At 44.2% G+C, this 24929-nt stretch overlaps 1 protein-coding gene across 4 annotated transcripts in view; it reads left to right on the top strand.

Moving 5' to 3' along the window:
• PDE5A (phosphodiesterase 5A) overlaps positions 1-24929 on the top strand; it is a 352640-nt gene that overhangs the window by 12938 nt on the left and 314773 nt on the right. Inside the window, exons 1-3 of one of the 4 annotated variants that reach the window (XM_056565912.1) lie at positions 1816-1923; positions 12392-12475; positions 17256-17522. The gene's annotated coding sequence lies outside the window, so the exon portion shown is untranslated. Of the gene's footprint in view, positions 1-1512; positions 1617-1815; positions 1924-12391; positions 12476-17255; positions 17523-24929 lie in introns of those variants that run through there. The other 3 variants (XM_056565896.1, XM_056565902.1, XM_056565920.1) reach the window with 3 other exon arrangements.

Genomic DNA, 24929 nt, shown 5'->3' with positions numbered 1-24929 from the left:
TGGCTGGGGATGCTGGGGATTGTAGTTATGCAACAACTGGAGACACACTGGTTTGCTACTTAACTCAGTGTGCCTACAACTACAACTCTCAGCAAAACTACAACTCTCAGCAGTCACCGACAGCCAACGGGCATGCTGGGAGTTGTAGTTATGCAACCACCAGATGCACCACTACAACTCCCAGCATGCACTTTAGCTGATTGTGCAAGCTGGGAGTTGTAGTTACACAACAGCTGAAGGTACACTTTTCCATAGAAAGAATGTGCCTTCAGCTGTTGCAAAACTACAAGTCCCAGCATGCCCATAAGGGCATGCTGGGAGTTGTGGTTGTCTGCCTCCTGCTGTTGCATAACTACAGCTCCCAGCATGCCCTTTTTGCATGCTGGGAGCTGTTGCTAAGCAACAGCAGGAGGCTGTCACTCACCTCCAACGATCCTCGCTGCACCAGGTCAGTCCCTCGTCGTCTCCGCCGCCGCCGCTGCTCCTGGGGCCCCGATCCCAACAGGGGCGCCGGGGATCGGGGTCCCCAGCACCCGGGGTGCACGTCCCGCACCCACTCACGTCCTCCGGAAGAGGGGCGGAGCGGGTTGCGGGAGTGACACCCGCAGCAGGCGCCCTGATTGGTCGGCCGGTAATCCGGCCGACGAATCAGGGCGATCGTGAGGTGGCACCAGTGCCACCTCACCCCTGCTGGCTCTGGCTGTTCGGGGCCGTCTCTGACGGCCCCGATCAGCCAATAATTCCGGGTCACCGGATCACTGGAGACCCGATTGACCCGGAATCCGCCGCAGATCGCTGGACTGAATTGTCCAGCGATCTGCGGCCATCGCTGACATGGGGGGTCATAATGACCCCCCTGGGCGATATGCGCCGATGCCTGCTGAACGATTTCAGCAGGCATCGGGCACCGGCTCCGCTCCAGATGGTTGAGGGGGGCCGGTAAAACACATGACGTTCTCATACGTCATGTGTCCTTAAGGACTCGGAAATGGAGACGTATGAGAACGTCATGTGTCCTTAAGGGGTTAAGTATACTACATAGACTCCCGGACGAAGGTCATGTGTTGGGGTGGCGGCATCCTGTGACTTATTGTACTCCAACAGCTTGGCCTGTATACTCTTTTCATTGGGCATTTGTGTTCTCTATCTTGCTCATAATTCATACCACCCACCCTCAACACTTGCTGTTGCATTGCCTATATCTAGTGTGTATACCTCCCTCTATACTTAGCAGCCATTTACTTTCAATTCTGAGACACCTTGGCCCAGATTTATCAAACTGTGTGAGAGAAAAAATGGAGAGATTTTCCCACAGCAGCCAATCACAGCTCAGCTAACAAACTCTGGTAATGTGAAACCTAAGCTGTAATTGGCTGCTCGGGGGAAATCTCTCCATTTTTACTGACATTATAAGTGATTACAGACCAGTTCCACTGGTGTCATGTTCTCTAAATAAAACACAGGGGGGTCTTCTCTAACTAGAATTGTTCACTTTTCCTTTTCACTATCCAGCCAAGACCGCCATGAAGATTTCTCCTGGCCAATACTTGTTTCCACAGAAACTGCCAGACAAACATTTTAGGAATCTTTCCTCAGCACAAGGTAATTACCACAAGGTAATAGTGCTCACTTTGTACTCCCATATAGTTGTAGGCCCATTCTGTGCCCCCAAATAATTGTTGTAGTCCCCCTCTATGGACTAGTTACCTTATTGAAGCCGGGTTGGCCAGAATATTCTATCTGCTCTCCTCAGGGTGACTAAAGGCCGAGGAAAGCTTTTGCTGGCGGCGGTTTCTGTTATTCCCAGGGCTCGCACAAAATGTCAGTTGACATCAGTGTCGTGGTGGATAGCGCAGCGGCATGTTTGTTATACTACCTCTTTACAGCCACTGCTGGCCCTAGAGAATGTATCGTGGATCATGTGTGAGTGTAACTAACTGTATAAAGTACATTTATATAAATTATAGTAATGGCCACGTGCCTCAGCAGAGTGGAGCAGTCAGTCAGAGTATATATTAAAGGAGTCAATGTCCTTACTGGAGTACTGGTTGTACCCCCTCTGATGGCAGCCCTGACTGATACAGTCTTATCCCACCTGGCAATCACCAGTTGCCATACCTTTGTGGCTTCAGAAAATTGACTTATGATCCTCTTTGTGGAGCTTTCATTTAAGTGCACAATGGCTCAAATTTACTACTGTGCCACAATTTTGGTGCAATTGATGAAAATAATATAGAACTATCTTACATCACTCAGTGCCACATTTGCCGCTTTCTACAAAAGGGGCCTGTCTCAGCAATAGGGCACAAACTTTTGGTGTGTGATTCTGGTTTAAAGTAAGCCAACGACTAGTTGGTCTAAACTTAGACTAGACAACTTCTGATATGCCAGACTCCGCCTGATTTTGTAGACTGTCTACATTTGTACTTTTCATGAATTAGAGAGTTTTGATAAATCTGATCCACTTAATTCAAATATGTATGCAGCATGTCACGTCATGACTGTGGTCCATTGACTACATAAATGTTTAGAAGTCCAGGGTGCCTGTATGGAGATCCACTGGGACACCCCACAATCCGCTGGGACACTCCGTCTAGGGGCGGAGTACCACTTTAAATATTATGTCAATTTAGGTCAGGGAGAGCGTAATAGATTGAGAGGTAAATATAGTTAGGGTTTTCTTCTGTTGTCTTGTTTACTCCATTTTGGCTATTGTTTATCTATTAGAAGCCTCCAAGCCAAATCCTGACTGATCATCACTTTTTCCTTGTATCATGGTGCTTCATCATCCTGAGAAAAGCATAATTCATCGCCAAATTTCTCCTAAAAGAGGTTGCTCTTAGAGGATGTTTAGATACCATTTTTTTATTAATGGAAGTGTTCTTAGGCAAAATTGTAAGTAAGAAAAAAGAAAGAGAAACCCCCACCTCAAGGACAGTGATAATAGTTGTTAAATTCAATGTAATTGCGACCGTGCTTCAAATATCAAATGAATAAAATTTATTTAAAATAAAATACATATAAATTCCCCTCACAGGGCCCTTGTGGGAGGAATAATCACATCAAAATGCAAAGTAAAATAATGACAACTGCCAAATAGTACAGCAATGTGACTGATAATCCGGCAATGTTGGTTAACTGATAGTCCGGTATTGCACTGATTTAAAGTCCAGAAATGAGACATATAAAGATGGTGAATTAAATGTCCAAAGTTACTGAACAATATACCATTGATGTATAAAAGAAAATCATATTACCAACACTACTGTGCTGTCTCCTCTCGCTAGTTAGCGGAATTTCTGGCTGTCATGTGAGCGCTTGCAAGCGCCGGGCACGGCTGGTCCAGACGGCACTGGACCCCGTGGTTGTCGTGCGGTTGCTCCGAGGGTCTGTTGAGGCAGACTGATGGTACTACCTCGTGGTGGAGGCATCTTACGTCAGCGGTCAGTGGGAGATGAGAGCAGTAGATGGAAGCACAGGAACAGTGGATCACAGGAGCGGCAGATGGATCGGTGAGTAACCCACAAATGCGGTATATAAATCAAGTGACAGCAGAAGGATCACAATGCTGGAAGTTAGATCCCAATATCAATAGTAGATCTCTGGATGTATTGTGGCTGGAACTAGTAACGGACTGATGGTAGCTCAAAGTCCGTGATATTGTCACACTGCGTTCTGTTGGCACTAGACTAGACGTGTTTCGGGGTGCTATATACAATGTATTCGACCCCTTCCTCAGTAACTATGTCTCTGAAATTAATTTCAACATATTTATAGCTGTTTCAATTTCATTAGCAGGTGGAAGCAGGAATCGTTGGCAAGATGTGGTTGTGAATCACAGGAATGTAGAGCTGTATTGGCAGACCAATATTCACACTAAATAGTATCAACCGAATGGATACTGCATATAAATATATATATATATATATATATATATATATATATATATATATATATATATATAAAATGCATATTTTTAGAATATTATAGGATAAAATAATAATTCCTAAATATAAACATATATAATAATTGATGGTAAATACAGATAAAATGCATAAAAACAAATACATCAATAAAAAACATTAAAATAAAACAAAAAAGAAAATATAAAATAAATGCTGGACAAAAAATAAAGATAATGGAAATAAAATAATAGAATCATAGAAAGAATAAAATAATAAAAAGAATGAGGATGGAATAAACTGAAAAAGAATATGTGATATAATGGTAATGTATCATGAATGACTATCTAGAGTTAAACAATGTGTTATTAATATAACAAGATGTAACCAAAAAAGTGTTCTAAGTGGCCTCATGTAGGAATTTGTATAAACAGAATGTGATTATGATTGGCAAGAGTCTATGACTGTATTTACAGGCTGGTGTTCACAATCAGTGTTGTCAACTTGATGGCTATGACACATATGTGTGTAAATTATATTATATTGTAGAAAGGGTGTCGATTCTTGATACAAGAGGGACATGCAATGATCTAGTTTAAACTGAAATGGGAATGTAGTTTAGTTATGGGTGTAAGTGGAATAAAGTGATATAAAAATGTGAAAATTTTAATAAAAAAGAGAAATGAAAACTAGAAACTAAGAAACAAAATAAAATAAAAAGTCTAGATAAAAATAAAAATGAAAAGAATAAACGATAAAAAATAAAAATATCTATAAATTATAATAGTGAATCATGTTAATCATGGAAAATTACAGTTAGACAGAAAATATTCATGGCAGAGATGACCTAAAATAAAGGATGGAGTTGGCTGTGGCGTGTGTCCCAATGGAAAAAGAGGACAACCGCTAGAGCCAAATCCATCCCTCACAAAAATCTAAACAGTTCAAAACTGGAATTGAGTCCTCCCCATTCTAGTGTGGCAAATTCATAAATCTTTTTACTTTCTGCTTGGGACATTTTAACCATATAACTTCCTCCTCTCCAGTCTTTTCTAATATGTTGAAGGCCAATAAATGAAAATGTTCTCAAGTCACGACTATGTGTTGTCACAAAATGAGCTGAGGATGTTTTAAATTTCCAATTTTTATATTATTTAGATGTTCAGCAATGCGGTTTTTAGAGGTCTCTTAGTGCACCCTATGTATTGTTTATTGCATCCACATTCAATTAAACATATTACTCCTTTGATGTTACAGGTTATTAGATCATCTATGTTCCATTTAAAGGAATTAGTTTGAGAAGATGCCACTGTTTGGGGCCCTGAGTTTTGGTGCAGTTGGCACATGAGCCACATCTGATAAAACCTTTTGTGTTTAGCCAGGAATGGTGCTTTTTCAGAGGTGGAGGCTTGATAGATGGAGCTACCTTGATCCCCAAATTGGGGGCTCTAGTGTAGACTATCGGTGGACGGATGGGTAACATCCATCCTATATCCCGATCTTGACATATTAAAGGGGTACTCCGCACCCCTAGACATCTTATCCCCTATCCAAAGGCTGCACCACCCACCTGAACGGCTTCAACCTCACATCGGCAATGCTCCATTCAGGTGGGTGCTGCAGCAGAGATCCCGGGGGTCCCCAGCAGAGGGACCCCGGCGAACTGACATCTCATAAGATATCTAGGGGTGTGAAGTACCCCTTTAAATGCCAATGTTTATTTATAAATTTTTCTATCTTCCTATAGTCATTGTTATATGGCAGGACAATTTTACTGTTAAATTCTTCAGTGGTAGGGTGTTTGTCTCTTGAAACAAAGAAAGTGTACCTATCTATCTGTTTGACATGGTCTAGGGATTGTTGTAAGAGCAGATCTGGATAATTTTTGTCCCTGAATAGTTTAGTTTAATTGTGCTGCTTCCTCTAAGAATTTTTCATCTGAGGTGCAGTTACTTTTTAGTCTGCGGTACTGGCCCTTTGGTACATTGCTGAGCCATCTGGGCAAATGACAGCTATCAAAGCTTATAAAGCCATCCTTAGCCGTAGACTTTTGGTATGTGTTACATATTAATTTATCCCGATCTGCTCTGATTTCAATGTCCAGAAAATTAATGCTTTCCTTGCTAATGGTGGATGTGAAATGAATATTGTAAACATTTAAATTTAACTCATTAATAAAGTGCTCCAAACTAGTGAATCCCCCCTTCCAAATTAAAATAATATAATTGATAAACCTTTTCCAGAGCAAGGGGTTTGCGCCAAGCTGGGGAATGATAGTATCTTCCTCCCATGCCGCCATAAATAGATTTGCCTTGCTCGGGCAAACCAGGTGCCCATTGCGGTACCTACCTGTTGCAAATAATAATCACCCTCAAAATACAAATAATTGTGTGTCAAAATGAAATATATTTGTTGTGCTTTGATTTGACCCTTGTGCAAATGTTTTCAACTGCAGAGACACCTAAATTGTGCTGAATAATCATGTATAAAGAAGATATGTCTAAAGTGGCCAATATATGATTTTCTGTCCAAGGAAATGATTCAATAATTGAGATGATTTGAGAAGTGTCTTTTAAATAAATATGTGTGAGTTTTTTCACAAATGGTTATAAAAATCTATCAAAGTACTGGGATAGGTTCGATGTTAGAGAACCCATCCCAGACACGATGGGGCGTCTTGGTGGATTTGTTAAACTTTCATGCATCGTAGGAAGACAGTAATTCATAGGTAATCCTTCAGGTGTTCCTAAAATGAATTTGTGTTCCTTATCGTTGATTATACCTTCTTCTAAAGCAGCTTTACATACTGTCTGTAATTGCTTACTGAATTCAGTAGTGGGATCACCCTCCAGCTTTTTATAAGTAGTGCTATCTTCTTATTGACATGAGCATTCTTGGTTGTAGTCTTCAGTATTTAGGATCACAACTCCGCCCCCTTTATCAGCAGGGCAGATTGTGATCTCACTGATAGACTGCAACTCCTTCATGGCTTTTCTTTCTTTAAATGCAATGTTGTCCTTGTGACGGGATGTGTTTTTGGTTTGTCTTTTATAACCTTGAACAATTTTTTTTTTAAAGGGGTCATTTCTGGCCCCATTAAACTGTTTTGATAAAACCCTGACTTTAATTTGCATTCTGTATTTGTGTATTCAGATTTGATATTCTGGGATTCTATTGGGTGCTTCAAAAAATATTTTTTCAGACATAAATTGCAAACAAATTTTTCTATCCCGGATACATCTGGAATTTGTCCAAGGAGTGTGATGGTGCAAATTTGAGACCCTTATTAAGTAATGATTTTTGTGCCAATGTGAGTTGATGACTGCTAAGATTTATGATGGATGTTTCTACAGGTTTTGCTGAACTTTGCCCATTTTTGATGGAGGCTGGGTTAATGCTTCTATTTCTATATCTTCTGCGTACCCTCTTTTTTGGGGGGTTCCTTGTGTTTCTAATGCCTGAAGTATTATTGGAACTGTAATTTTCCATGATTAACATGATTCACTATTATAATTTATACATGTTTTTATTTTTTATTGTTTATTCTTTTAATTTTTATTTTTATCTAGACTTTTTATTTTATTTTGTTTCTTAGTTTCTAGTTTTGAATGTCTGTGTGGATTGGGGATTTTGTGTCTCTCTGTGAGGAGTTTGATTGTAATTTCTCTTCTGGTATGGTTTGTTCTGATATGTGTAATTTCTCACATAAGGATTCTGATGCGGACTGTGTGTATTGTATTTTTAATGTCTGTGTGGATTGGGGATTTTGGGGATTTTGTGTCTCTCTGTGAGGAGTTTGATTGTAATATCTCTTCTGGTATGGTTTGTTCTGATATGTGTAATTTCTCACATAAGGATTCTGATGCGGACTGTGTGTATTGTATTTTCTCCCTCCATATGGTTTGTATTTCTGACTGTATGGAGGATTTCTGTAGTGATAACTCTCTTTAGTATAATTGGTGTCCCTGTGTTAATGACCTTCCCCCCAAAAAATCACCACTATTTAGGGGGCTGTCACAGCGAGCGCTCCGGTCCCCGCCTCTGGACCGGAGCGCCCGCTTCCTCTCCTCCTCTCCCCGGGATCCCGGCGTCTCCCGCTCGGACATACCGACCGGGAGCACGGGATCCCTTGTGTCACGGACGCTGCTGCCGTGGCGGCTGGTCCCCGCTCACGCGCCGCGTCCTGTCTAACTCACCCTGCACCCCGCTCCATACGCCGACTCTCTCTGCCTCTCGGCGCGCGGCCCCGCTCTCTAGGGCGCGCGCGCGCCGCCTTCAGTAAATTTAAAGGGCCAGCGCACCATTGATTGGTGCGCTGGCTAATTGTTCCCTGCTCCTTCCCCATAAAAGTTATCTGCCCCTTCCTGCCCTAGCCGGATCTTTGTGCCCTAGTGCCTCTGAGAAAGCGTTCCATATAGTGTGTATTGCCTTGCCTTTTGCCGAACCCGTTGCTACCGCCTACTCGCCTTTGAACCCTTGCCGCCTGCCCTGACCTCTGCTACGTCCGACTACACTCCTGCCTGCTCCCTGTGTACCACGCCATATCAGCTGCCAGAGAGGTCGAGTTGCTGCTGGAGGATACGACCTGGTGGTTACCGCCGCAGCAAGTCCATCCCGCCTTGCGGCGGGCTCTGGTGAAAACCAGTAACCACTTAGAACCGGTCCTCTGGTACAACCCGCGTCATCGCCTCTCTGGTCAAGAGGATCCACTACCAGTCCTGCCGGTACGTGACAGGGGCAAATCTGTTTTGTGTAGAGATAGGATAGGATTTTTTTCTGTGTGAATATTTTGAGTTTGAGTTATTGGTTTGTTTATCTGCCATAGTAATTTTTTTGTTTTTCCATTAATAATTTATGCCTCAAGTTTGTCCAATTTATTACAAACAAATTCCTGCTGTTTTAAATATTCTGGGTTTTGGTCGAATTTGTCCAATTCATTTTTCAGAACGTCAATCTGTTGATCCAGATTGTTAATTAGTTCTTTTCTGCGTTGTAGAGTATTCTTTCAAAGTGGTTTCCCATTTTAAATAAAATCTTTCACCTTCCAAATCACCTGCTGGTGTTTTAAATAAACTCAAACCTTTGGGAATACCTCGGTCAGTGTATAATTGTGAGCTGCACCATTGTTCTTACTAAAATTGTAAGTAAGCCCACTACCTTGGATAAAAAAACAACCCCACACATAAATGGTCTTGTGATGCTTTACTGTTGGAATGGCACAGGACTCATGATAGGGCTTATGTGTTCTTTGGATATTGATTCTTCCAGATGTCTTAGTCTTAAAGGGGTACTCCGGTGGAAAACATATTTCTTTAAATCAACTGGTGCCAGAAAGTTAAACAGATTTGTAAATGACTTCAATAAAAAAATCTTTACGCTTCCAGTACTTTTTAGCAGCTGAATGCTACAGAGGAAATTCTTTTCTTCTTTAATTTCTTTTTTGTCTTGTCCACAGTGCTCTCTGCTGACACCTCTGTCCGTGTCAGAAACTGTCGAGAGCAGCATAGGTTTGCAATGGGGATTTTCTCTTGCTCTGGACAGTTCCTGATACGGGCATCAGGTGTCAGCAGAGAGCACTGTGGACAAGACAAAAAAGAAATTAAAAAAGAAAAGAATTTCCTCGGTAGCATACAGCTGCTAAAAATTACTGGAAGGGTAAAGATTTTTTAACAGAAGTAATTTACAAATCTGTTTAACTTTCTTGCACCAGTTGATTTAACCTGTTAAGGACGGCGGGCGTATCCATACCCGTTTTAAAGTCCTTAAGGACTGAGGGCGTATGGATACGCCCGTGGGAATTCCGGTCCCTGCCGCTAGCCGGTTGGGGAACGGATCGGGATGCCTGCTGAAATCATTCAGCAGGCATCCTGGCACATCGCCGAGGGGGGTCCTGACATGTGATTTTCTCCAATTCCGGGCTGAACGGGTCTCTGGTGACCCGATCACCCGCAAAATAGGGATGATCGGAGCTGTCAGGGACAGCCCTGATCATCCTGAGGGATAGGAGCGAGGTCGCAGAACTGCGATCTCCTCCTATCCCCTGCCATTAGTCAGAACTGAGTTCTGACCAATGGCAGCGCAGGACAGGGGGTTGCCATGGATGTCGGGCAGAACAGGGGGGAGAAGATAAAGGCCTGTACCTGAGGAGAAGATGCGTGGGGCCCAGCGATTGTCGCAGATATCCAGCGGAAATCACAGCTCAGGTAGGGAATCGATGGTGGGGGGGAGAAATGAAAGTGAAAGTAAAGTGATCTTTACTGTGGCAACCACTAGGAAGGCCGGACTGCAACTCCCAGCATGCCCAGACAGCCAAAGGCTGCCTGGCATGCTGGGAGTTGTAGTTTTGCAACATCTGGAGGGTCACAGTTTGGTGACCACTGTTACAGTGGTGCCCAAACGGTAGCCCTCCAGATGTTGTCAAACTACAACTCTCAGCATGCCTAGACCGCCCAGGCATGCTGGGAGTTGTAGTTCTGTAACATCTGTCCCTTCAGATTTTGCAATTTTCATTACATTTTTGAAAATTGCTGCTCTACTTTGAAGCCCTCAAATTTTTTCAAAAAGTAAAAATATGTCCATTTTATGATGCTAACATAAAGTGCATGATCGCGGGTGTCCCCAGCTGCGGGACTCCCGCAATCAGGCATCTTATCCCCTATCCTTTGGGATAAGATGTGTAAGCACCGGAGTACCCCTTTAAGCCTTAGCTTCACTTTGCTTGTAGATGCACTGATACCTGCCTGCTGCGATTCCTGAGTAAGCTTTGCATTGGTGTTGAACAGATCCCATAGCTGAATCCTCTGAATCCTGGATTATTAGGATTATAATTGTTTATATGGTATTTATATATTTTTCTTATTGATGATCCTCTGAGAGTTAATGCTACGTTGGATATGTTGATCATTGAGACCCATTGGGACTGGGTAAGTCCCCCCTCCCTCTCATTCCTATTCTATTATGTCCCAGTTCCTCTTACCTTTGCAATTTGGAATTTCCAGGTGGGTAGGACTGTCTGGACTGATTGAGGACTTTTATGTTTTATTTAGAACTTTGGGTCAACAGTTGCCTCCTAGCATGCTTCCAGGGTAGAGTGATAATGGAAGTAAAACCTGGGGGTACTTCCGTAAAGTACACTACCACACTACCTAGATATGTTCCTTGCAAATCATCCTGCCTTATATGCCTGACTCTTGTTGCCCCTGTTGTCTTCTCTGGCTGCTTGATATTATTTGCCATCCTTGTCTCCCCTTGCCTACATCTCTCAGCAATCATTGCAGCTCTGCCAGCCAGCTCACTCTGAGAGCAGCCCCCTCCTCCTGCATAGAGAGGTCCAGTGTCTGATTGGCTAAGGCTGCACACACCTCCCAGTTCTCAGCACTAAAGAGAGCAGGGCTGAAACCACATGGTCTGTGTTTCTCAGGAGGGTGGGGGCTTCTTTCAGAGAGGGATTTGGACAGAGACAGAGTAGACGGCTGGATGATGTCATTCCCTACCTTCATGCATGTAAGTGACAACCAAAGAGGATGTACAGCTCTATATAGCTAATGAATGCTATTTAGACAATTAAATAGGTTGATGAGAGGGAAAGGATGGGCTATGGGTTTAGTTCCCCGGAGTACCCCTTCAAACAACGCAATGTTAGGCTGGGTTCACACCACGTTTTTGCCATACTGTTTTCAATCAGTTTTTCTAAAGAAAACCGTATGGCAAAAAAATGAATGGAACTGTATGCGGAAAAAGTTTGCATTTTTAAACCGTATACTGATTTTAAAAGTGCAAACGGTTCCGTCCATTTTTATAAAAAAAAAAAAAAAGTTTTTGAAAATGTTGTCCATTTTTAATGGGAGGGGCACTTTAGGATGCAAATGTGCATGTGCAAATAAAAAAAACTTGTACGGTTTCCCATATGGAACCATATATATGTGTGTTTCCCATTGACGTCCATTGACGTCCACGTTAAAAAACATATGCGGTTGCAGTGCGGTTTTTAAACCGGAGTCAAAGCCATGGTTTTAGGTATGCTAACATATCAGAATCAAGAGGCATGATGAGGACTGATTGCAGGTAGCAGAGCAAGATTTGTGAATGTAGGTATACTGCATAGAGTTTCGTGACCGTTTTAACATTGACTACACAAACTGTTAAAAGAAATAAACTGCTAAAGAAAATAAGGTGTATATTTAATTTGATGCTGACTGTATAAAGAAATCCCCTCTAATATATTCTCCTATAGTATTAGAAGAAAACACTGTCCTGAAAAACAGAACAAGACAACCACATTCAATAGTGACTTGTGACTGCAAATGGTTAAAGTATGTATATGTGAAAATGAACTAGGTTAGCACTGTGCTCACTGACCTGTCAAAAATATCCAGATTAATTAGATGCTTCTTCAGTAAGTTAGCTAATGTGTGCGTTCACAAAGGCAGCAGCACTATTGGATCTGTCTTTTATATATTGTTTTTGTTTGGTTCATCAAAATCATACAGGATTTTTTTTCAAGATTTCTTTTAAATAAGTGCACGGAAACCTTCAAACAATGATAGAAAGGACCCTAGAGAAGCATTGACACGGTGAGTTTTATTCCCCATTTGTTGTATCTTTAGCTGTTACTGTGTATAATGAAAGAAACCGTTAGAAATGCTTTTTAATATTAATTGCAATGTACTGCAAGTATAAACATTCTATGCCATATACTGTATAAACAAATACATAAAATACTGAAAAAAATCTACTTACAGGGCAGGAGTCCATTTTTTTCTATTAAAATGTAATTAATGCTTTTTGTAATCCATAAGTTCAATATTACCAAGTAAAACCATGTAACATGAACAAAATGAACCCTATATCCGGAACCCATATAACAACATAAGCAATGTACTGTTATGTTTCACTTACCAAGTATATGAGTCTTAATTATCTAAAGAGACGTCAACATATAATATGTGCGTTGTGAACCAGAATACAAAATACAGTACCAAAGACATTAGAAATGTTACTACTTTTATTATATATGTGCATAAAAAAACGATTGTTTCATTCTAGATATACAATTCTCTGTGCACCATTTGCTTCATGCATTATTTCTACTATTTTATCACTGTAACAATTTACTTGTTTGATGTTCGATTCAGTGTTACAACATGTAAATATGTATATATATATATATATATATATAATGTCAAAAACAAAAAAGAAGCAAAAGGCATTCAAAACAAACATATGATTCATGCACCAAGTACAGTGGTCCCTCAAGTTACAATATTAATTGGTTCCAGGACGACCATTGTGTGTTGAAATTATTGTATGTTGAGACCATAACTCTATGGAAACCTGGTAATTAGTTCTGAAGCCCCGCAAATGTCATCCAAAAATAGGAAAAAGTGAGGATTAAAGAAAAATAAGTAGATAACTAATACAGATAAAGCAAATCCTTATATATAAAAGTAATAAAGATCTGCTGGGAGCTTTAAATCACTGTCTATGTCAGTGTTTTCCATCCAGGGTGGCTCCAGCTGTTGCAAAACTACAACTCCCAGCATGCATGGACAGTCGAAGGCTGTCCAGGCATGCTGGGAGTTGTAGTTTTGCAACAGCTGGAGGCACCCTGGTTGGGAAAGACTGGTCTATATAGAGGACAGGAGCATCTTCAGGATCCTATACAGTAAACGCAAAACGTAGCCGCCCTTACCTGGTGTCCAAAGGAGCAGCTAACCCTGGCACAGGTAAAGAGTACAGAACATGTAATACCTCCCTATACTGTAGGGGGCGCTACCAGACACCAGTCAGTGCATACACTTCAGTCATACAGGTAAAGAGTAGTACAGAACATGTAATATCTCCCTGTACTGTAGGGGGCGCTACCAGACACCAGTCAGTGCATGCGCTTCAGTAATACAGGTGTAAATGCCCATTCTGATTGGTCAGTTCTTCCAGCCATTGACATGTTTCACAGATCTGGACTGTCTGTACATTGTATGTTGAGTCTGGTTTCAAGTTACAATGGTCCAGAAAAGACCATTGTATGTTGAAACTATTGTATGTTGAGGCCATTGTAAGTTGAGGGATCACTGTATTGCATTTACAGTACATTCCAGGAGCTTATCTTCCCATGCTCCCACATGTGAGCACCTTATGGCCCTCTTTTCAAAGTGATTACAGCCTTCCTTTTTTGTGGTCACAGTAAGTACCCTTTTCCTCTTTGCACCTGGACACAGTAACACTCCATGAAGCATCCTCTGCTGGAATAAAAGCATTTTGTGAACACCCTGTTCCTGGCTTCTGGAAGGAGTGCCCTGCTCTTACATTGATCATGTATTGCAAGAATACACCAACTCTCATTATCTGTGTTGTATGCTCCCTTTGCTCAGCTGAAGCAGTCACTCAAAGCCTCTGCCAGTTCCCCTGAAGCAGGGAAGCCCATATGCATATACCTGACATGCCTTATAAACAGGATGTCCAGCAGTTAGGCATGCTGTTAAAATGTCTTCTTCATTAAAAGAGAACTATCATGCACAAAAATGTATCCCCTATCCAAAGGGTAGGGGATAAGTTTTAAATCATGGGGGGGTCTGACCACTGGGATCCCCTTCTATCTCCTGCACAGGATCCCGGTTCTCCCCAGCAATGGAGCGTGTCAACCCCAGCACGAAGCGGCGGCCGACATGCCCCCTCCATGTATCTTTATGGGAGAGCCTGAGATAGCCGATCGCTGTATCTCCGGCTCTCCCATAGAGATGCATGGAGAAAGCATGTCATCCGCTGCTTCGTGTGGGGGGGTCGACACGCCCCGTTCCCAGGCAGACTCGGCGTCTAATGCAGGAGATCGTGGGGGGTCCCAGCGATCTAAAACTTATACCCTATCCCTATATAAGGGATACATTTTTTGTGCGCTATAGTTCTCCTTTATAATTATTGTTCAGTACAACAATACAGGGCATCTGACACTGTTCGGGTCTAAGAACCCTTAAAGGGGTTATACAGGAATACTTAAATAGACGTAATTTTTTTCAAAGATCACTCCCTGTCTGTCTCCACTTTGGGTGTAATATTACAACTTGGCTCCATTCACTTCAATGGAACTGTGTTGCAGAACCACACCCAACCTGGAGACAGAGCGGATGTGGCATTTGAAAGAAATAATCTTTGTAACCCCTTTAATTATAGCGTATAACAAGCGTATAGCTTATAACGTGACGTTAGAAGAATGATGGCAACATACAAAACATAGACTGTAATACCCACAATGAATACATCTTCTTACATATGGTGTTGTTAAACAAAATACATTAACCAAGTAAAGGGACCTGAGGGAGAAAGCACACAAAGGCACAGCTCTTCAGCTCACCAAACCTGTATTTGTGATACTGATCCCCGCCTCGGAGCTCAGTAAGTCGGAGCACAGTACAAGAATACAGAAAGTCAATGAAGATCCAGCACACTAGGTTGAAGCCCAAAAATATAAAAAAAAATGTTTTGAAGCATACAGATGTTTAATCAGTACAAAAGATCCATAAAAAGTGACTGACACGAAATGTCCGAAATTCATCAGTCAGACAGTTTTATGGATCTTTTGTACTGATTTTACATATGTATGCCTTAATAAACATTTTTTTAATATTTTTGGACTGCAACCTCATGAGCTTGTTCTTCTTTGCCTATATGGTAAGCACAAATACATTGTAATGTGGATGATGATATATGTATTAGGGATGCACCGATATATCGGCGGCCGATACATATCGTCGGAAAATAGCTATTTTGGGGAAATGCCGAAACAACAAAAAATTTGCCGATAATGACCCACCTCCCCTGCCCGCCCACAGCTCAAGTTACAAACACTGCCAGTGCCCACCAATCTGAAGCCCCCGCCACTTGCTGTCACTCAGACTGACCTGTGCGAGTGGCGAAAATTCTCCCGTACAGTGCAGGTATAGATGGCCACATTGAAAATGAAGGAGGGAGTGGGGGGGATCGGCACAGCGAAATACCTTCAGGCCTGCCCCGCACCTCTAATACATTTATTTCCCGTGCTTACAATCAGCTCCCGGCAGCATAATCTTGCAGCCGGCAGCTGTCTTTTGACTTGATTCCAGCCTGGATGTCTGAGGCACTGCAGAGGTAACTCTGCTCCCCCACACCACCCCATTCCCAAGACCATCCCAACTCACCATGTCCCACTGGCCGATCCGCTCCAGGGCTGCTCCGGGGCCTCTGCAAGCTCCGCTTCCCGTATACCATTTACAAAATAGAAAAACCTGCTATTGGCTATTTCAAAATGCAATAGCCAATCGCAGGTTGGCTTTTGGACCCGCCCTCTGCCTGCTGAAGGAGTAAGTTCTCCTTCAGGTCTGCTCCTCTGCAGATAGTGGGCGGGTCCAATAGCCAACCTGCGATTGGCTATTGCATTTTGAAATAGCCAATAGCAGGTTTGCTATTGTTTTCAATTACTGCAGTACAATCTTACCTTAGTTAAATAGTAGAGGCGGTGATGGGTGAAAAATGCTGAAGAGAGAGCGGGGAGGAGCGAGGGCAGAGCCCGAGTTGAAGCCACGCCCCCTCATCCCCCCTCCCGGAGGATGGAGAGCGGAGCACTGCATTTTACCAGAAGACGGGGAGAAGTCATTTTCGGTTTCGGTATCGGTTTCGGCCGAACATTTTTTTTTTAATTTCGGTTTTGTTTCGGTTCTGAAATTTCCATTTCGGTGCACCTTTAATATGTATATTACAAGCAGTACCCAGCTAATATCATTATACAGCTGGGTCTTTATTATTATACGTACCAACACTACAAAGCATGTATTGCGCAAGTCATTGTTATACCTACACCAATAGTAATACAAAAAGGATTTTTTCTCTGGATTTAAATCAGGTCTTATCTCAAATTCATTCCTTGTGGTTGACATGTCTCCAGTAGCAACAAAATTATGCAATGTATGTCTATGATCCCCACATTGTATGTGTGATATCACTCTCTCAATACCCTCAACTTAAAGGAGTACTCCACCCCTAGACATCGCGGGGGTCTCGCCGCTGGGGACCCCCGCAATATAGCATGCAGCACCCACCTGTTTCTGCTCCGGAAGCACTGGAGGGTCTGGGTCCCAACCACGGGAACGGAAGTTCGTAACATCACGACTCCGCCCCTATGTGACGACACGCCCTGTCCCCTCAATGCAAGTCTATGGGAGGGGGCGTGACCGCCATCCAGCCCTTCCGGAGAAGAAACAGGTGGGTGCCACATGTTATATTGCGGGGGGTCCACAGCGGCGGGACCCCTGCGTTTAGACATCTTATCTTAGATGTCTAGGGGTGGAGTACCCCTTTAAGGTAATTGTAACACTCACGTTTCAGAAGACTGGAGCACTGATGGTAGTGGATCCGTTGGACCTGTGTGGTAGATGACTCGGACCGTACCAGGGAGTGGAGTCTAAGGTGTCGCTGGTTTTCACTAGAGCCCGCCGCAAAACGGGATGGACTTGCTGCGGCAGGCAGCACCCAGGTCGCTACCCCTTTCATGGCTCAACCACACAGGCGGCTGAGGAGATGCAAGGCACAGGAGGGATAAGGCAGCTCATAGTCAGGATAGCAGACGGTCAGGGCAGGCTGCAGAAGAGCAAGGTTAGTTCACAGAGCAAAAGGATCAAATACACAGCAAGGCAATAACAGGAATGCTTTCTCTCAGGCTCAAGGGAACAAAGATCGGGCAGGGAAATGAGCAGGGTGGAGGAATTTATCAATGAGCCAGAGGTGAATTACACTAATGAGGGCACTGGCCCTTTAAATCTTAAAACTCCGGCGTGAGCGCTCCCTAGGTGACGGGGACATGCGTGCTGGAGCAGGGAGGCAGAAGCTGGAGCAGGTGAAGCACCAGGTGAGTGATGGACTGTGGCTCGCATGCGGGTGCGTCCCATGATGCGAGTCCCAGTCCCGCCGCCAGCAGCAGGTAACGGGACCATGCGCTCACGGCCAGCATGTGCGGCTGGAGCACATAATGTAACAGTAATAAGGTAGTTATTCTAGCATTACATTTACGGCATGACATTTGCAGAAACATTAGCATCTACAAATATAACATAAGGCCAAATACACAACTGAGAAGGTATTAAATGTAATGTAACTTTTCATTTTGCACATTTTGCCTGTGATATACGACTAAGAACAAAAGGTAATTGTCATATAAATGCATTTTGAATTGCCTACATGTTTTAGCCATACACTCTTGTACCCCACATTCTAAACACGTTCAGTGGATCATGGAGGTTATGAATTGGGAATATCTGTATACTTGGGTCACCTGTTATGTGGTTGCCTTGTACCCCACCATATATTGGAATCAAGGTTGTGGGCATTGAAAGAGTGAAATCATGTATAAGGTGGAGATTTTAAACATAAATTGCTTAATTGTGAGATCTTCTGGATGTTCCTACTGGACACAGGGGATGAACTTAGGGAAACAGGGGATGGATTTAGGGCAAGGCCTGATTGCTACCTTTCGAAAGAATTCTGTTTATTGAGCTTTGCTTATTGCTGCTGGTGAGTCCGTGCACAGGTGTGAAAGAGTGGAGATCAAGAGCTGTTACTATTTTCTTCTTCACATGCCTTATAGGTGATCGACCCCAACATTACCCATAGTCTTCACTAGAGCAGATCTACCTAAAACTACATCATATTTTCACAGAAGTCCTAAAAGTAAATAAAGAGAAAAATGGTCCAAAAGTATGTGAACAAAGTGGCAAAAGTGTTTGAACCTTTATAATTAGCAGATAATTTGAACATGAAATTTGTTAGGTGTTTTCAATCAATGGAATGACAATCAGGTGAGGGAGTAGGTAACCTTTTTTATTCAACCCATTTGCGACATCTGACAACCACCTGGTACTTAGTGCACCAAGTTGTATATGTATGTCATGTAGTGCAGTGAGTCTATAATGCAGGAGCTGCACTCGATTCATAGACAGTGAGGGACGGTTGCTATCAGCAGCCAGCACTCACAGTCAATTACACACATCAGCACTCACAGATCAACTGACATTTTATCTGGTAAGTGCTGCCTCAACCTTAAAGGGGTACTCCGGTGCTTACACATCTTATCCCCTATCCAAAGAATAGGGGATAAGATGCCTGATCGCAGGAGTCCCGCGACTGGGGACGCCCGCGATCATGCACGCGGCACCCCGTTTGTAATCAGTCCCCGGAGCGTGTTCGCTCCAGGTCTGATTACGCTCAACCGCAGAGCCGGCGGCGTGTGACGTCACGCCCCCGCCCCTGTGTGACGTCACGCTCCGCCCCTCAATGCAAGCCTACGGGAGGGGGCGTGATAGGAATCATGCCCCCTCCCGTAGGCTTGCATTGAGGGGCGGAGTGAACACGCTCCGGGCACTGATTACAAACGGGGTGCCGCGTGCATGATTGCGGGCGTCCCCAGCTGCAGGACTCCCGTGATCAGGCATCTTATCCCCTATTCTTTGGATAGGGGATAAGATGTGTAAGCACCGGAGTACCACTTAAAAGGGGTTTTCTGCTGGAAACATCTTATCCCCTATGCAAAGGATAGGGGATAAGATGTTTGATCGTGGGGGTCCTGCTGCTGGGGACCCCAGTGATCTCTGGTGTGGCGTTCCCTGTCATCCCGCGCATGGAGCAAACCTATCTCCTTTGGATAGGAGATAAGATGTTTCAAACAAAGTACCCCTTTAAATGTATTTGTAGTTTGTTTAGATACTTAAAGGGGTTCTCCGGTGCTTACACATCTTTTCCCCTATCCAAAGGATAGGGGATAAGATGGCTGATCGTGGGAGTCCCGCCGCTGGGGACACCCGGGATCATGCACGCGGCACCCCGTTTGTAATCAGTCCCCGGAGCGTGTTCGCTCCGGGACTGATTACAGGCGACCACCGGGCCGGAGGCGTGTGACGTCATGCCTCCGCCCCCGGGTGACGTCACGCTCCGCCCCTCAATGCAAACCTACGGGAGGGGGCGTGATAGCTGTCACGCCCCCTCCGTTAGCCTTGCATTGAGGGGCGGAGCATGACGTCACACGGGGGCGGAGGCGTGACATCACACGCCGCCGGCCCGGTGGGCGCCTGATTACAAACGGGGTGCCGCGTGCATGATCCCGGGGGTCCCCAGCGGCGGGACTCCCGCGATGAGGCATCTTATCCCCTATCCTTTGGATGGGGGAAAAGATGTGTAAGCACCGGAGAACCCCTTTAAATAGACTTTTGCAGATGTATTTTGTCTAGAAACATTATAATGCTTCAAATACTTTTTGGAAAGTACTTGATATGATCTTCTCTGGATTGAGGATGATACATTGAGTCTTAAAATACATTTCATGTTGCATCTTCATGTTCAGGATATATTTGAAAAGAAAAAAAATCGAAATATACAGATATAAACATACCAAAATCTCACAAGAGACAAACATACAGTAACACAGTCAATTTCATGGAATGGGTTGTTGATCCAGGGATTGATTCTCATTGTCATATTAAGTCAGACAGGACTTGTTCCCCTAAAATGGGGAAACTGGCATCCTATGAATCTGAATGGGGAAACTGGCATCCTATGAATAACAGTCTTAAGAGTCCTTTGCCTTTCTCTGGATAAACACAGTAAAATTATAGGTTGGTTTGATTTGATGCTGACATATTTGAGCATCTTATATGGAATGTGCAAAATAAAACAAGTCAGATCCATGGAAGCCTGACCATGCAACTTACAGAATACCAGGGATCTGCTACTAACATTTAGGTGCCAGATATCACAAGGCAGCTTTAGGAGTCATGTAAATTTTATGCCTTGACAGGTCAGAGCTGGTTTTTTTTTTAATACATTTTTAAATTATTATTATTATTTTTTTTTTAATCTTGATTTTATTGATATTTTTTTTATATTTTAAACAACAGAAAACAAGCAATCACATAAGTTAGGAATGTCCCAATACCATTTTTTGTTAAGACCGAGTACGAGTACCAATACTTTAATTCTAGTACTTGCCGAGACCACTTACGAGTACTTTTATTTTATTTTTTTAAAGGTAATCTGACACAAGGGTAACCCGGTTTCTGTCGCTGCTTACCGTGATGATATGTGGGTTCCTTGTTGTGTACAATGGAGGCAGGTTGCTGTAGTATGAGCAAAGACTTCTCTTTTTTCCATTGGGTAGAACAGGGAATTTGCATTGGCGGCGAGACCGATGTCTCCTAGGCGATTGCGCTGATGGGTAGAAACCAGGTCACCTGCACTAACTACCTATAAATTCAAGTTAGTGCAGGTGACTCTGCTATAAAATTGCCTTTAATAGTAGGTACTATCCCCTTGTAGGTAGTATAGATTGTTGCAGACAGCCCCCATGCAGACATTAGTAGCAGCCCCCGTAGACCACAGCCTGTAGATAGCGCAACCTTGTAGACAGTGCCCCCCCTTGTAGACAGCAGCCCCCCTTTGTAGACAGCAGGCCCCCCTTGTAGACAGCAGACCCCCCCTTGTAGACAGCAGACCCCCCGTTGTAGACAGCAGCCCCCCCTTGTAGACAGCAGCCCCCCTTGAAGACAGTAGCCCCCCTTTGTAGACAGCAGCCCCCCTTGTAGACAGTAGCCCCCCTTGTAGACAACAGCCCCCTTGTAGACAGCTCCCCCCCCTTGTAGACAGCAGCCCCCCTTGTAGACAGCAGTCCCCCCTTGTAGACAGCAGCCCCCCCTTGTAGACAGCAGCCCCCCTTGTGGACAACTGCCCCACCTTGTAGACAGCTGCCCTCCCCCTTGTAAACAGCTGCCCTCCCCCCTTGTAGACAGCAGCCCCCACTACCACACCCTTGGTAGTGCCTCTGGGAGTTGTTCACTTGCGGCTGTCCTCTGTCGCCACTCCACTGCCCCGTTCTCCCATCTGCACCATGTCCGATGTCTCCTAGGCGATTGCGCTGATGTTCACATGGTGAGCAGCAGTAGAAACCAGGTCACCTGCACTATCTACCTTATAGACAGCAGCCCCCCCCTTGTAGACAGTAGCCCCCCTTGTAGACAGCAGCCCCACATGTAGACAACAGCCCCCCTTGTAGACAGCTTCCCTCCCTTGTAGACAGTAGCCCCCTCTTGTAGACAGCAGCCCCCCTTGTAGACAGCAGCCCCCCTTGTAGACAGCTGCCCTCCCCCTTGTAGACAGCTGCCCTCCCCCTTATAGACAGCAGGCCCCACCACCACACCCTCGGTAGTGCCCCTGGGGGTTGTTCACTTGCGGCTGTCCTCTGTCGGGGGTTGCCACTCTGCTGCCCCATTCTACCATCTGCACCATGTCGTCCTATGGATGAGCATGGGACATAGACGTCATTCTGCTTCCTCCATAGCGTTACACTGGGTGCAGTGGAGAAGGTGAAGTGACGTGTGTGTCACATGCTCCTCCATGGGACGCCATGATGCGTACGGGAGAACAAGGCAGCGGAGCGGGGCATTTGACGGGAGGACGCCGCACTGCAGCAGGTATCGGATTTGGTATCGGAGACATTAAATAACCCCCCGATACCATGCAAATACTTGGTATCTGCCCCGATACCGATACTTGTATCGATATAGGGACATCCCTAACATAAGTCATGTAATGCATGTCATACAAAAATTGAAAATGGTACAAATTCAGAAAGGTGGCACACAGGCCTAGATCATTAGACAATTCAGGTACCTGTGAGGAATTATAATTTCAGGAGGTCTAAGAAGTTTGAAGTCTTGCACTGGGAAATAGCTAAGGAAAGAATAGGGGACAAGGGGGGGGGGGCTGATGTTGGAGTTAGGAGGGGGGAGAGAAGAGTGGGTACAGGGGTAGTATTAAGGAATGAACTCAACTATTTACAAACCAGGCAGTAAAAGCTGAATGAAAATTGAGCATACTGCCGCTTAAGGCAGATATAACACAGTGTAAACATATAGAAAATCGTTTGTTTAGGCAATTAGGGCTAACAACAGGGGTCAAGTCCTGGGAAAAAAAGTTGGGGAACTCACTCAAGATTTTAACTCAAGGGCTTGTCCTGCAGGACTCCTTCTAATGGGAAGAGTGTCCCTGCTGTGCAAAAAGTGCAGGAATTCCATTCCCATGCATTCCTGCAGGACTTGAGCCCTTGCTAACAACATTACTCAATCTGAAAGATGAATGCGGAGGGGTAAACAACTGTTGCTATTTTTACCCTATGAAGGTGGGGGTGGCTGAAGTTGGATGAGGTACAGGGGAGCTAGAGTCATAGGTTGTGGAACAAGAGCATTTCCAAACCTTCTGAAAAGTGACATGTCTCCTCAGCTCCCAGCTCCCCCATTCTACATATACAGTGGGGCAAAAAAATGATTTAGTCAGCCACCAATTGTGCAAGTTCTCCCTCTTAAAAAGATGAGAGGCCTGTAATTTTCATCATAGGTATTTCTCAACTATGAGAAACATTGAGAAAAAAAATCCATAAAGTCACATTTTGTGATTTTTAAAGAATTTATTTGCAAAATATGGTGGAAAATAAGTATTTGGTCAATAACAAAAGTTAATCTCAATACTTTGTTATATACCCTTTGTTGGCAATGACAGAGGTAAAACGTTTTCTGTAAGTCTTCACAAGGTTTTCACACACACTGTTGCTGGTATTTTGGCCCATTCCTCCATGCAGATCTTCTCCAGAGCAGTGATGTTTTAGGGCTGTCACTGGGCAACATGGACCTTCAATTCCCTCCAAAGGTTTTCTATGGGGTTGAGATCTGGAGAGTGGCTAGGCCACTCCAGGACCTTGGAATGCTTCTTACGAAGCCACTCCTTTGTTGCCCAGGCGGTGTGTTTGGGATCATTGTCATGCTGAAAGACCCAGCCAGTTTCATCTTCAATGCCCTTGCTGATGGAAGGAGGTTTTCAAAATCTCACAATACATGGCCCCATTCATTCTTTCCTTTACAGCCCCAAATCATGATGTTTCCACCCCCCATGCTTCACAGTAGATGTTCTTTGCATGCAACTCAGCATTCTTTCTCCTCCAAACACGACAAGTTGTGTTTTTACCAAAAAGTTCTACTTTAGTTTCATCTGACCATATGACATCCTCCCAATCCTCTTCTGAATCATTCAAATGCTTTCCACCAAACTTCAGATGGCCCCGGACATGTACTGGCTTAAGCAGGGGGACACGTCTGGCACTGCATGATTTGAGTCCCTGGTGGCGTAGTGTGTTACTGATGGTAGCCTTTGTTACTTTGGTCCCAGCTCTCTGCATTCACTAGGTCCCCCCGTGTGGTTCTGTTTTTTTTGCTCACGCTTGTTGTGATCATTTTTACACCACGGGGTGAGATCTTGCATGGAGCCCCAGACCGAGGGAGATCATCAGTGGTCTTGTATGTCTTCCATTTTCTAATAATTGCTCTCACAGTGGATTTCTTCACACCAAGCTGCTTGCCTATTGCATATTCAGTCTTCCCAGCCTGGTGCAGGTTTACAATTTTGTTTCTGGTGTCCTTGGACAGCTCTTTGGTCTTGGTCATAGTGGAGTTTGGAGTGTGACTGTTTGAGGTTATGGACAGGTGTATTTATACTAACAATTTCAAACCGGTGCCATTAATACAGGTAACGAGTGGAGGACAGAGGAGACTCATAACCCCTTAAGGACCAAGCCCATTTTAACCTTAACCTGTTAAGGACCCAGGGCATACCTGTACACCCTGAGTCCGCTCCCAATCTATAACGCGGGGCAACGGCGTGGCCCCGCATCATAGCGGGTCGGGCCCGGCCTCTAACAACGGCCGGGACCCGTGGCTAATAGCGCGCGGCATTGATCATGCTGCCGCGTGCTATTAACCCTTTAGACGCGGCGTTCAAAGTTGAACGCCGCGTCTAAAATGAAAGTGAAACCATGCCGGTTAGCTCAGGGAGCTTTTTGGGATAGCCACGGTGAAATCTCAGCATCCCGAACAGCTTACAGGACAGCTGGAGGGTCCCTACCTGCCTTCTCGCAGTCCGATCGCCGAATGACTGCTCAGTGCCTGAGATCCAGGCATGAGCAGTCAAGCG

This window comes from Hyla sarda, chromosome 1 (assembly GCF_029499605.1).
Source record: "Hyla sarda isolate aHylSar1 chromosome 1, aHylSar1.hap1, whole genome shotgun sequence".
Taxonomy (NCBI): domain Eukaryota; kingdom Metazoa; phylum Chordata; class Amphibia; order Anura; family Hylidae; genus Hyla; species Hyla sarda.
This window is presented reverse-complemented; position numbering and strand designations above follow the sequence as displayed.